The 12,411-nt window shown below is 36.5% G+C and overlaps 1 protein-coding gene across 2 annotated transcripts in view; it reads left to right on the top strand.

The window, feature by feature from the left end:
- The window catches only part of LOC115220251 (filamin-A), a 146,384-nt gene that overhangs the window by 56,508 nt on the left and 77,465 nt on the right, over positions 1–12,411 (top strand). The gene's annotated exons all lie outside the window — the stretch shown is intronic.

Genomic DNA, 12,411 nt, shown 5'->3' with positions numbered 1-12,411 from the left:
AGTTAGAGAAGCCAATGGCATCTGTTAATTTTTATTCTATTTTAACCCCCTGCACAATTTTTTTTTTTTTTAGGCTGGCTGATATAAATCTCCCTGCTTCTTGGTTGAGCAGTTAAATAAGTCTTAAGATCTTGATGCTTTAAACAATGCTGAATTTTCAGACTTCTTAATAACTCGCATTGTTATCCTGTTGGTCATTCATGTTTGTGATGCTATTATTTCTCTATTCCATTCATAATGAAACAAACAATATTAACTTTGTTTGTAGGAAACAATAAAAACTACTTTTTAAAGATGCATCAATTAAACCTAACCCATGCTATATCCTATGCTTAGCCTAGACGGGCCTATCCTATCTGTCATTCTTGTTTATTAATTAGTGATGAAATTATTTCTATAAAAATATGTAAACCAGTTAACGAACCTTAGATGTTATTATCTTCATTACAATCATATAGATATCTTGTACTGAGCATCACCTGACTGACTGCTCTCTCGTCTCATTCGATACCCTGACCCCAACGTTTGTTTTCTCCCCTCTTTTTCTCAACCTTATGGTGAATAAAGAAATACTCTCTCTCTCTCTCTCTTCATCCCTCAGAGAGAGAGAGAGGGAAATCAGCAGAGAGAGATTGTTAGACAGGTTTATATCCCTAAGATACGTATGAAATGATGGTTCCCTTATGATTACATCAAGAGTTGAGGCTTCATAGAAGGAAGCAAATAGATATCTCATTCTTCACATCTTTTAAATATGAGGCTTTGTTGCTACATTACTAATATCATCTTGACCTATGCTTGAACTGTCAGTTAAATCCTCTCCTATCAAACCCCACAGTCTTAAAAGATGGTAAGATACATTGGTTAGTATGATCTTAGATATTTATCTGAATAAGTGATTATGGCTCAAATGCTTTTAATCATAGACCACATAGAGATATCCTAAGGTTAAAAACAGACAAAACAAAAACCGAAAACAAACTATAATTAGGATGTAAGCAATGTGTGGAAAATTAATGAAAATTGTATCTTATCTAAGTATACAGTATGGCTTTGAACAACTGTATTTAGAGCCGAATTGTGTAACTTTATTTGGAGATGTTGAGTGACGTCTTTCAGGAGATTGACACTTGCTGAGCAAGGCAGGCACAACCAAGTAATTGTCTGTTACATATTTGATGATAGTATGGGAATTGTCTTAATTTCTGAAATACATTCCAACCAATCCTAGTTGTTGAATTGGAGAGTCTTTTAAGAGTTCAGAGTGGAAAACTAGTTTCCTAATATTTTAGTCTTTGAAACAACAATAATAATACTAATGGTTTTAAATTTTCGCATAAAGCCAGCAAATTCGGAGGAGGGGATAAGTTAATTAGATCAACCTTAGTGCTCAGCTGGTACTTATTTTATCAACTCTGAAAGGCAAAGTCCACCTTGGCAGAATATGAACTCAGTGTAAAGACAGCCTAAATTCCACTAAGTAGTTTATCTGGGGTGCTAACAATTTTGCCAAATCTTCACCTTAATGATAGTAATAATAATGTCTCTTATATCTAGAGAGTTACTACAAAGCTGTTGCTTAGTTCTATTAATTCTTTTGTTACCTTATTTCTGTTGGAACACATTGCTTTTATTTCGATCAATTTTGAATGTAATAAAGAATTTAGTAAAATAAGTCACAATTAAACTGGTGTTTTGGAATATAAATTAACACAGACTCTTGATGGAAAATTTTAATTTGTCTTTTTTTTTAAAGAGGAAGTTCGTACTATAGAACCAGAAATGATCTTGGGGGTAAGTAGACAGAAGCTGAATTCTCTCCAGGATAGAATCCTAGTCTGTCGTAGGTAACTTCTCCAAGTGTCATTGTTTTTGTTTTCTGTGTCTAAGAAAACTAAGACAGTAAGCCTAAAAGCTTTATTTTTAAAATGTCCTGCTTTTAATTTTTATCCACTGTAAAGTGGTTGGCATTAGGAAGAGTGTTCAGCTGTAGAAACTATGCCAAAGCTGATATTGAAGCCTGATGCAGCTCTGTGGCCAGCATGGAAAATGAGTCAAACAAGTAAGATATGATACATAAAAGGCTTCTGTACAGTTTCCATTGACCAAATTTCCCTCAAGGGATTAGTCAACCTGGGGTTATTAAGAGACTTGACAAGATTCCACACAGTGGGACCAAACCCCAAACTACTTGGTTGTGAAATAAACCACCCATTCATACTTCCATATAGAAATGCCTGTACCTGTATCTAATTATCATTTTATGTCCATTTTCCATTCTTGCATGGGTTTGGACACCTTGACAGGAACTGGCAAAGCCAGGGGCTGCATCAGGTTCCATAATCTGTTTTGGCATAGTTTCTACAGCTGGACACACTTCCTAATGTCAACCATTATGCAGAGTGTACTGGGTACTTTTTATGTGGCACCATCAGCAATCTTCTATATTTAGCATTAAATTTTCAACCTTAAAAAAAAAAAATTCTGACTCCTTTTGAGTTAAGAAATTAATTCTATACTAATTTATCCATTTTAGGGATTCATAAAGTGTAAAAATCTTGCTAATGATTTACTTGATGTTTTGATAAATTCTTTCTTTTTTTGAAATTTTGTTTTTTTTGTATACTTTCCGATGGTTGTCTTAATTGTAACAGCTGTTAGCATAGATAGCTTAACTTGTAAATCCTGTGAGCTGGAAGTGTTTAACTCCAATAGAGCTGGACACTCATCATTGATTTGTGATAGCAATCTTTGACTAACAGGCATTGGGAAATATTTTGGGCTTTTTTTTTTTTCCTTCATCCTCAGAACTTAATCTAAGTTCAGCTCTGATTGAGTTGACAGTCCAGTGAATCTTGTATAAGTAGTATCTTTTATCTCTAACATTATCATGTTTCAGTTGTTGAACTAATGTCCATATTGGGGCAACGCCTTGTAGTCTTGAGTCAAACAAATTTACACCAGCACTCATTTTTAAGTCTGGTATTTACTTAGTATATTGGTCTCTTTATAGACCTAGATTTTTTCTTCTGATATTTGGTTATTATTTCCAGCCATTTCAAGTGTCCACATTGAGGTCCTCCTTGTTAGCAGCTTTGACACGAGTCAGTATAGATATAGCTTTTGTCTTGTGTTAGTACTGATTGAGCAAACCTATTAGCAAGGTTATGCGAGCCATGATCAACACATATTTTTTTTTCTATGTACAGAGAACTCCTGATCGCATGCTCCAATAAAGACAAGTATGTGTTGAGGGGGATAAGACTTCTGTTTGTGTACTGCAAAAAAAAAAGATTCTTAGATTATTGAAAAAGCAGTCTTCTTGTGTTGAGACTATGAATGAGTTTGGCTGGTCATTGACTGTGAGTTTGCATGGAGGTGGTAGCAGTATGTCAGCAGGGTGTGTAATCGCTTTAAAGCCGAGACAGCCATATTGTCATCATTTCGACTGTTTTTCCTTGCTCCCAGGGGCTGGATGGAAAATCATGTACTGAAGTTTTGTTTTAATTTAATTATTTTTCTTCTTTGATTGCTAATACTTCTGTGGCTATAAATTTTAATCCTATTTAAAATATATACCAAACAAACATCAAAATACTAAATATTGTATAAAAAAATATGTAAATATATATTTTATAGTTCTTTTATTTTTGCTTTTTTTTCTGCCTTTTCCCCTGAAATTTGATTTGATGTAATTTATTATATATATATATTTGCAATACTTCTGTGGTATTTGATATTTTCGACATTTTGGAAACTCTAAATTCTTGCTAGTATTTAGTATATATTAGCTAGCTTTAAGAAACTGGTTTAGAAACATTCCTTTTGGCTTCCATGTTTTTTTTTTATGCAAAAAATATGGACTATTTAATATATCCCTCATGTGGATATTAATATATATATATATCTATATCTATATATATATATATATATATATATATAATGTGCGTACAGAAAATATTAATTCATCTTTCATTTTATCATCTGCTTCCTATCAAATCCAAATAACTTTGTAATCAGCTAAAAATTTTATAATATACTACCACTTATGTTAATATGTTTATACTATTTTTTACTGTACAAACCAGCACTATTTTGGAGACCAAGGAAAATTAGTTTTTATTTATTTTTTTAGCATGAGCCAAGTAAATGGTGTTAGGTGATTCCAGCCAGAGACCTAGTAGGGTATATCATACATCACATACTTACCATTTGCATGAGTTAATAAAAGAACCTTTATGGAAAAATTCTCAACTAGTGAAGATATCCCTCCATCTGAGGCCATCTTAGCTTTATAGGCCCCCAGGCAAATCAATGCATTGGGCTTTATTTATTGACAGTAAATCACAGCATACAGATCAGAATTGGTCCTCTCTAGATCTGAGAGGCTTCTGGATAACTGCCCAGTGAACCTATACCTTAAAACAGCTCTGCCTCCACCCCGTGGGAATGAGCACCAAACTTTGGGGCTCTGAGACTTGATCCATGGTATTACTTACTGTAAATAAATGGCTTTGTGATATTTTTTCCAGTTATGTGCTTGATTATTCTTATATATTGTAAAACCAAACTATTGGCATATCTTTAAAACCATTCTATTTCAAAGACAGATTTCAATAGCTTTGTAAAACAGTTAAGGGAGCCTTAGTCCTTCAGGGACCTGTAATATTCACAATCTTGAATCTCAGTTCCTTGTGGTTTTGAAAACTTTAGCGCTTTTATGTGAACTACCTTCTTGTGAAATAGCAGCCAATTTGCTCTCGTCACATCCTACATTCTTAAAGAACATCTTATACGATGCGTTACCATATTCATTCATTCTTCTATGCTGCCATGGGTTGGATGGTTGTCGCAGTCTGCTGGTTCTTATTTGGAGTTACTGCCCTCTTAGATTGTTGGCCTGCAATGTAGCTTGCAGAGTCCATGGCTTACTCTTTTACTTGTTTCAATCATTTGACTGCGGCCATGCTGGAGCACCGCCTTTAGTCGAGCAAATCGATCCCAGGTCACTTTTGCCGAGCCGCTAAGTTACGTGGACGTAAGCACACCAGCATTGGTTGTCAAGCGATGTTGGTGGGGACAAACACAGAAACACAAACATATACATACATATACATAAATACGACGGGCTTATTTCAGTTTCTGTCTACCAAATCCACTCAAAAGGCTTTCGTCGGCCTGAGGCTACACTAGCCCAAGGTGTCACGCAGTGGGACTGAACCCGGAACCATGTGGTTCGTAAGCAAGCTACTTACCACACAGCTACTCCGACATTCCATTAAAAAAATTTTTTTGTGTGTATTGTATTTATGAATGGGTAAATTTTATTTGTACCCCTAGCATTAGATGTTATATGTCCAGTGCAGGCCAGACAAAAGAGACACCCTCCCCTCTATATTGTTACCATTCTTACTCAGTCACTGACCTTTTGGATGAGTGGACTGCAATGTAGCTTGCAAGATATGTTTAGCTCATACACTGCATACCCTTAAAGGTATTTCCATGGGTGGAATTCTTTTTTGATTATAGATCTAAGCACTAGCAACAACACTGCCTCAGTTTTACTTTTCTGACAGACAAGTTCTGATTATGTCTCTCAACAAAATGATTTGTAGTAGGACGGTCAAACAGCTGTCAAAACAATATGCACAATTGCACTAGCAAAACATTTTCTTCCACCCATACCAGCGCCGAGAGAGATGAATGTCAACACAGCTAAAAGAAAGTTATTCTTTCAAGTTTTAAACTTCAGAATGTTCATTGCTTCTCTTTTTTTTTTTCTTATATATTTTATTTTGCTTTCTTATGAAACCCAGAAACATCATTATAATTTTGTGTGTAGGTGTACTTGTGTAGGTGTTTAAGTACGTCTTTGTGTGCGCTGTCTATGCTGGCAATTATATTCACTGAAATTGTTTAAGGTTGTGCTGTAATCTAAAAACTGACCACACCTATGCTAGACATTTCTTTCTTGTTCGTTTTCTTTCTCAAGTACTTATTCATAATAGTGAAACTGTTAACTTCTACTTGAATCACTTCTATACATTTCCCCCCTCAACACACACACACACACACACACACACATGAAATATCAGGGCCAACTCTTTGTACTTAAAGCCACAGAATGTTAATGCTAAAGATTAAAACCATATATTTGAAAGAAGGTACATATAGCTTGTATGTACCATCTTTCCAGCTGTCTCTCATAAAAATGTAAGATTTATATAAAAATCTGATATGTTAGCTGCATTCATTTATATATCTTAGGCATGCATTGCATTCAAGAAATTCCACTGTCGTATGTACGCATGGGTGCGGCATAAGGTAGCAAGTTCATTTCTCAAACTGGGCCGTACACTGGTCTCTGGTACAAGAAATTTTGTTTCCTATCACTTCTGTCTGCTCAACTGCAAAGCTCCAAAACATATCTTGCAAGCTACCAAGTGAATGCTGATGCAGTCCCCCACCTCTCTCTCCTGTTGTCATATCCTTGGTGTTCTGAGTCAAGGATGGGAAAACAAGAGTGTGTCTGTCATTACAAGGCAAGACATTTTTTGGTTGACAATTTCATTAACACAAATTAGCACAACACTAACACATTTTTCAAAAATTCTTTCTGGGTACTGGTTGCTTGACAAGTTCTGGTTATTTGAGTTCTGGATAAAAGAGCTACTGATCAGCAGAAACTTTGCATTATTTGAGTTATAAGGTACGGCCACTTTAGTATGATCAGCCTCAAGCAGAATGGTATTAAAAAAGGATTAATCAACTCAAGAGGAAAAGAGTTTGAAAACAGTTTCGTTCTGCTTTGCCAAGATTTTCTTGGAGGTCCCAGTTCCAGCCATAATCATTTTGCCTTTTTATGTAAACCTTATATTTTCTAATGCGACTAACTTTTTAATGACAGTGACTTGAGGGATATTCGGTTGCTGTTTCTGACAGATTGTGCAACCACATAAAAGTGATAAGACAGATAAAGTTAGCAGACAGAAACTCAAACCAAAATGTTACTGCATTTAGGTTTCTTGGTTTGGTGCCATTAATGGCGCCACAAAAATAGTTTCAGTTGTTTGAAATGAATTACATTCTTTCTGGTGAGAGAGTAACTATGTTGGTGACAGTGGAGGAAAGTATTAAATTCCAATAATACTTGAGTTCTATCTAGATTGTCTTAATTTACAATATGCAGCAACATCAATACCATTTTAACCAGAGCATCTTGGAAATGTTATCCACTTTCTGTTTTGTTTTTTAAATTGCTTACTCAACATGCTCAGTGTTTTTATATAATAGTTCTTGCTATTTCTTTCTCTCACTTTCTCTCTCTCTCTCTCTCTCTCTCTCTCTGTGTTTATATACCCCACCACTGCTTGACAACTGTTGTTGGAGTGTTTACGTCCATGTAACTTAGCTGTTCAGCAAAAGAGACCAATTAGAAGTACTAGGCTTAAAAAAGTAGAGCAGTGGTCGACAGGGCTGTGGAATCGAAACAAAAAACTTTGACTCTGATTCCTGTACTACGGGCACCTCTGACTCCTCTTTATATAATTGATTGTGGTCTACATACCTCAAGGCATATGAATACGCTTGTACATTGAGTAGGCCTATATGTTATAACTGGTTTATATTAAAGAATAAAGACATTGTGAGTCGGAGTCGGTTGGTATAGTTTTACTGACTCTGACTCCAGCTACCCCTCAATTGTCTCTGACTCCACAGCGCAGGGGATTGATTCAATTAAAATTCCTCAAGATGGTGCACCAGCATGGCCTCAGTCTAATGACTGAAACAAGTAAAAGATAAAAGAGCTTGAAGTCATTTGCTCATTGTGCCATATAGTAGGATTGAAACTGGGACTTCATAGTTGCAAAGTGTATTTCTTAGCCAATGCCTACCAATTCATTTCCTATAAAAACTAATCTAATTCCTGCTTTAAGTGTTATGACTATTGAGGACTTCTGATGCATTCATTATCAAATGGCGTGTGTGCTGCATGTGCATGCATTTATGAGGGGAAACTAAACCTCAAATGTATGTAAAAATAGCAATTTTAAAAGCAACTGATTTGAAATTTACATTTACCCTGCCATACATGCCATTCACATGCTAGGCTTTTTTTTTTTTTTTTTTAATTTTTTTTGCTGTGAACATTTTACACATGAATTTTTATAACTTCATTATTCAACTTAAACGCTCGTTGACCTTTCTGCCCAGTATTGTATATTCAAGGTGGGTCTGGATCTGCTTTGTTCATTGATGTTGGCAGGACGAGTAGTCTTAACGGTTTATTCCTGAATGTGTTTCATTCTACTAAGTTTAAGCCACTCTGTGTATGCCTACCCATATTTATGTAATTCTTCCATTGAATGTGTGTTTCTGTGTCTGTTCAGCCAGTTTTACTAAATCTTCAATTTATTTTGCCCTTTTATTTTCGTCTTCCTGAAAATAAATGTCATGTGTCTAGCCATTCTGATTTCATTCTGAAAGCAGTAAGTGGTTGTAGCATTTACCCATAAAGCTTCAGTCACATGTACATTATCATCATCATCGTTTAACGTCCGCTTTCCATGCTAGCATGGGTTGGACGGTTTGACTGAGGACTGGCAAACCAGATGGCTGCACCAGGCTCCAATCTGATCTGGCAGTTTCTACAGCTGGATGCCCTTCCTAACACCAACCACTCTGAGAGTGTAGCGGGTGGTTTTATGTGCTGCCGGCACAAGGGCCTGTCAGGTGCTACTGGCAACGGCCTCGCTCAAATGTTTTTACACGTGCCACCAGCACAAGTGCCAGTAAGGCGACGCTGGTAACGATCACGCTTGAATGGTGCTTTTTACAAGCCACCTGCACGGATGTGGTATGCTGACAGAATTGTTACTGACTCATGTTCCAAGTTCAAATTCCACCAGGGAAGATAAAATAAGCACCCATCAAATATTGAAGTTGGCAAACAACCTTCCTCCTCTCAAAATTCCTGGCCTTGTACTAGAATTAGAAAGAATTATCATTCAGGTAGCAAGCTGGTGGAATTGTTAGCGCATGGCATTTCTTCTGACTCCTTAACGTTCTGAATTCAAATTCTCCTTTGGTCAGCTTTGCCTTTCATCGCTCTGGGGTTCATAAAATAAATACCTATTTCTTTATTACCCACAAGGGGCTAAACATAGAGGGGACAAACAAGGACAGACATAGGTATTAAGTCGATTACATCGACCCCAGTGCGTAACTGGTACTTATTTAATCAACCCCGAAAGGATGAGGAGGCAAAGTCGACCTCGGCGGAATTTGAACTCACAACGTAACGGCAGACGAAATACCGCAAAGCATTTCGCCCGGTGTGCTAACATTTCTGCCACCATCCAAGTACTGCACTCAAAATAAATTCACTTGCCTCCTTCCTTTCAAAATTCCTGGCCTTGTGCTAAAATTAGTATTATCATTATTAAGGTGGTGATGGAATGATAGAAACGATGAAATACTGGGGTTTCATCTTTCTATACTCGTTACAATTGCTGTTCATCCACCTCCATATATATACATATACACACATAATATATATATATATATATAAATATATATATATATATATATATATATATATATATATAAAATCACACACACCATCACGTCATCTGCTCGTGTTTAATTCAATCATGTCCTTCCCTGTTCCACTTCAAATTTGGCTCCATGCCTATGTGAGAAACTTTCTTTTCATCTGACTCATATATTTTTAATCTTCCTTTTTAGTAGCCATAATTTTCTACTATTCACATAATTTTAGAAGTAATTATTCCTAATTTATTAGGTGAACATTTTAGTTATTTTCCTGTTTTTTTTGTTTTGTTTTGTTTTATCATTTAGTTTTGAGTTCAACCAGTTTTTCTTCTTCATTGATAAAACCTTGTTATCCAAGGCCTAGAGGGAACATGGGAATGAAAATGAGGTACTTTGAAGTACTGTCTCTCTTTATGGTTATGTCTTTTTATTACAATCCTTTTTGTCATGAACATGATATAAAACCTATAAGGTCACAGTACATTCATTTCAAATTTTAGCACAAGGCCAGCAGTTTCAGGGAAGGGGCTAAGTCGATTACATTGACCTTATTGCTCAACTCCTTATTTTATCAACTCCGAAAGGATAAAAGCAAGGTGACCCTGATGGGATTTCAACACTGAATGTAAAAATCGTACAAAATGCCATTAAGCATTTTGTTTTGTGCTCTTACTATTCTGTCAGCTCACTGCCTTAAAGTTCACAGTATATTGGCATGTACAATGCCTAGTCTTTCCTTTTCAGAATGCTCCCCACCCTCTGGAATTCCTTCTGTTATGTCTCCCCTGCATCCCTCAGCTTGTAATAGTTGTTCAAGAGGAACATTAGTCGCATGTTTTGGAGGCCTTGCAAAACCCTATGGACATAGCTCCTTCCATTCAACTGAACCGTTAGGGTAGGGTTGAGGTTCTTAAGCATGAAGCTGGCTATGCAGTTATGAAATTTGCTTTCCAGTCATGTGGTATTGGGTTCAAGTCCTATTGCATGCCACATTTTATTTTATAGCCCTGAGTCAAATAATGCCTTCAGTGAATTTAGTGAATAGAAACTGTGCATCATTTGGTGCTGGTGGGTTATGTCTTTCTCATTTCTTCATAACTGGCCTTGGTTTCTTTACATCCTTGTAATCTAGTGGTTCAGCAAAAAATGTTTGATACAGTAAGTACCATACAACTGTCTAACACATCAAGACATGTTTATCAAATATGTTGTTTATTGCTTAAACTGTGCTTTGCTGATAAGGTTCAAGAAAACAGAAACAAGTCTGGAGTTGTCACTGTCCCTTTCCAAAAACACTCACTTTTCATGATGAAAGGCAGTCCAACTTGGCAGAGTTTGAACTCTGAACACGAAGACAGATGAAGTGCTCCTAAGCATTTTTCTCAAATGTGCTAACAATTCTGCTAGATTGCTGCCATGATGATAATGGTTTCAAATTTTGCCACAAGGGCAGCATGTTTCAGGAGTGAGTAAGTTTATTACATCAACCCCAGTACTTAACTGGTACTTATTTTATTGACCCATAAAGTATGAAAGGTAAAGTTGGCTCTGGCAGCATTTGAACTCAGAACAAAAAGCCAGGTGAAATGCCAATAATAATAATAATAACAATAATAACAACTTCTAGGCAGATCAATCTAAAATGACTAATCTAATAGTCATTGTATTCATATTAAGTTTTTTGTTTTCACTTTTTTGTCCTTTGCGCTATACTATGCACAGATCATTCAAACAAAAAAGAATTCAAAAATGGCCAAACCAGTCAAGTGGCTCATGGACTTTCGATTGTTACACACACACACACTCACACACACACAAAAAGGAAATTCCAGATCCACTGAGGTGTCTCTGGTTCAGTCAAATCCCACACTCAATCTCTTAGATATTTCTACTTCCTCTCTGTACTCTGAGCCCCTTTGACACATTTTCTGATGGTTCCTGCTTCATATTTAGCATTAGTGGAATAGTTACCAGTCTTTCCTTGTAATTTAAGAGTTGAAAAGTTCATGTACCATTTTGTTTCTTTTTTTGTCCTTTTTATTTTTTTCTTGAAGAACCAAGGCTTTGGGTAACGCAAGCAGTTTGTTCCCCCTTTTGGTTTAATCTTTGTTTGTTGTTTTACTGAGATTATTAAACTTGTCACAGTTTGTTTCTTAGCGCCTAGATATGGAATATTTGATATCTACCAGTATCTGAAACCAAATATTGGAATATTTTTATTTTTGTTTCTGCTGTTTTACTGTGGCCATGCTGGAGCACCACCTTTTAAGGGTTTTTAGTCAAATTGAACCCCCCACCCATCATCCCAGGACTTTTTTTTTTTCTTTATTTTAAGCCTGGCACTTATTCTGTCACTCTTTTGCTGAACTGCTAAGTTACATGGATGTAATCTCACCAACACTAATTGTCAGGTGGTGATGGTGGGACACACACACACACATGACAGGCTTCTTTCTGTTTCTTATTTCTTAATTGCCCACAAGGGGCTAAACATAGAGGGGACAAACAAGGACAGACAAACAGATTGTTGATTACATTGACCCCAGTGTGTAACTAGTACTTAATTTATCGACCCCGAAAGGATGAAAGGCAAAGTCGACCTCGGCGGAATTTGAACTCAGAACATAACGGCAAACGAAATACCAATAAGCATTTCACCCAGTGTGCTAACGATTCTGCCAGATCGCCGCTTTGATTCAATTTCTGTCTGCCATATCCTATTCACAAGGCTTTCGTTGGTTGGCTGGTTGGTTGGCCTGGGATACCAACCAACCTTGTCCAAGGACCTGTACAATGGGATTGAACCAGGAACCATGTGATGGGGGGGGGGAACGAACTCCTTGCCAAGTTCTGCGC

This window comes from Octopus sinensis, linkage group LG16 (genome assembly GCF_006345805.1).
Source record: "Octopus sinensis linkage group LG16, ASM634580v1, whole genome shotgun sequence".
Taxonomy (NCBI): Eukaryota; Metazoa; Mollusca; class Cephalopoda; order Octopoda; family Octopodidae; genus Octopus; species Octopus sinensis.
The sequence above is the reverse complement of the archived record's forward strand: the minus strand, read 5'-3'. Positions and strand labels throughout refer to the sequence as shown.